General features: G+C 38.6%; 1 protein-coding gene across 1 annotated transcript in view; it reads left to right on the top strand.

Moving 5' to 3' along the window:
* CEP192 (centrosomal protein 192kDa) overlaps positions 1-2,497 on the top strand; it is a 150,089-nt gene that overhangs the window by 41,122 nt on the left and 106,470 nt on the right. The window lies entirely within an intron of this gene.

The raw sequence follows: 2,497 nt of genomic DNA, 5'->3' as shown, positions 1-2,497 counted from the left end.
TATCCATTACCTCACTTACTGCAAGATAGGTCAACTGTCAACAAATACCCTCAATTTTGTTTTTCTGAGAAAATATTTCCTTTCCCTTTTAAGGATAATTTCTCAGAGTACAGAATTCTAGGTTGGTGGTTTTTTCTCTCAACTCTTTAAATATTTCACTCCACTGCCTTTTTACTTGTATGGTTTCTGAGGAAGCATCAGATGTCATTCTTATTTTTGTTCCTTTATAAGTAAAGTGATTTTTCCCTCCCTCTGGTTTCTTTTAGAATATTTGCTTTATCTTTGATTTTCTGTAGTTTGAAAATGATATGCTTAGGTGTAGGGTATTTTTGTCCTTTATCCTGCTTGGTGTTCTCTGAGCTTTCTGGATATGTGGTTTGGTATCTGGCATTAATTTAGGGAAATTCTCACTCATTATTGTTACAAATATTTCTTCTTTTCCTTTCTCTCTTCTTCTGATAGTCCCATTATGCATTGTGTTACACTTTTTATAGTTGTCCTCTAGTTCTTTGGCACTTTGTTTTCTTCCTTCTTTGTTCTCTTTGCTTTCAGTTTTGGAAGTTTCCATTGACATATCCTCAAGTTCAGAGTATCTTTCCTGTGTTGTGTCCAGTCTGCTAATGAGCCCATCAGAGGCATTCTTCGTGAGTTACAGAGTTTTTGATTTCTAGCATTTTTTTGTTCTTTCTTAGAAGATCTGTCTCTCTGCTTACATTGCCCGTCTGTCGGCTCTTGCATGCATGTCTACTTTATCCATTAGAGCCCTTAGCATTACTAATCATAGTTGCTTTAAATTTCTGGTCTGATAATTCTAACATCTCTGCCATGTCTGGTTCTGATGCTTGCTCTTTCTCTTCAAATTATGTTTTTTGTCTTTCAGTACACCTTATAATTTTTTCTTGATTGCTGGACATGATGTACCAAGTAAAAACAACCTACTATAAATAGGCCTTAGTACTGTGGTGGTAAGGTGTGGGGAGAGAGGAAGCATTCCCTAAATCTGTGCTTCAGTCTCAATCTTTTAGTAATCCTCTGCCTTTGGACTGAACTTCACAAGTGTTTTTCAGTTTTCTCCTCCCCTTTAGGTTGGACAGGATGGCTGGAAGAAACGGCGCTTGAATATTCCCCTCCCCCAGGTTAGTTAGGCTCTGATAGAACCCTTGTAGGTTAGGCTCTGGTTAATTAGTTATCCTAAGGGCAGAGCTTGTTAAGAACAACAAAGGGTTCTGAAGCCTATTTCAAAAGGGCTCCTTTTCCCTTCCCTCTGCTGGATGCCCATGGGGATTTTTCTCCAATATTTGCTCTGAGAACCTGATTAAGCTCCTGGAGGTAAAACTCACAAAAGCATTGGGACCCACCTATGGCTGGGGGCCCCCGAGTTTTCCACGCTTAGCCGGCAGCAATTCACCAATTACAGTTCAGGTTTTCCTGCCCTGGCACTGGTTACTGCAGAGGTTTCTGCTTGGGAGTTTATGCTTTGGTGTGTTGTGATTCTCTGTATCCGCCTGTCTCCAGTTTTGGGGGCAGAAGTTTATCCTGTGACCTTCAGATCTCAGAAGAATTGTTGGTTTGTCATCTTGTTCATCTTTCACTTGTCAGGATGTAGTAACGACTTCTGAGCTCTTTCCATGAGAAACTGGAAGCTAGAAGTCATAACTACCTTCTTTATTCAAGATTGTTTTAAGTTATTTTATGGTGGAGAAAGCTAGTTTTCCACATCCCGGTTCTTTCTAATCTTTGCTAATCTTTGTCATATATGAAAAGTAGTTATCTGCTTTTAAATGACGTTTCTTTGTCATCTTTTTCTATTGGAGTATTAATGTTTTAACTATTGATTTTATAAACTTTCTGTGTTGTGGAAATATGTTGATCTTTCTGTGTTTTAGGCTTTGATGTTTCTATTAGTTTCCTAGGGTTGCCAGACAAATTATCAAAATCATACTGGCCAAAACAACATAAATTTATTCCCTCACAGTTCTGGAGGCCAAAAGTCTGAAATCAAGGTGTTGGCAGGGCACTGCTCCCTCCAGAGGCTCTTGGGGAGAATCCTTCCTGGCCTCTCCCAGCTCCCGGTGGCTCCTGGCACTCCTTGGTTTGTAGCAGCATCACTCCAGTCTTTGCCTCAGTGTTCACTCAGCTTTGTCCTCTCTATCTGAAATTCTCTTCTCTTTCCTGTTATAAGGACACTGGTCATTGTGCTTAGATCTTCCCTAATTCTAGGAAGATCTGATCTCAAGATCCTTTAGTTAATTATGTCTGCAAAAACTTTGTTTCAGGATAAGATCACAATTTATAGGAATTGGAGTTAGGACTTGGACATACCTTTATTTTGAGGGAGGACACAATTCGAGATAATAGAGTGTTGTATTTAGAAGGTGTTATCCACTGAAGAATAGAAAACTGTCATCTGTGATTTTTCATAGTACTTTTACATCTAAATCTTTAAGTTATCTGAAATTTATTTGGATATAATGTAGAGATATAAGTTTGTTTTTAT

The sequence above is a fragment of the Propithecus coquereli genome, unplaced genomic scaffold, assembly GCF_000956105.1.
Source record: "Propithecus coquereli isolate 6110/MARCELLA unplaced genomic scaffold, Pcoq_1.0 Scaffold308, whole genome shotgun sequence".
In the NCBI taxonomy this organism is placed as follows: Eukaryota; Metazoa; Chordata; class Mammalia; order Primates; family Indriidae; genus Propithecus; species Propithecus coquereli.
Note: the sequence above shows the minus strand (reverse complement) of the source record. Positions and strands in the feature narration are given on the sequence as shown.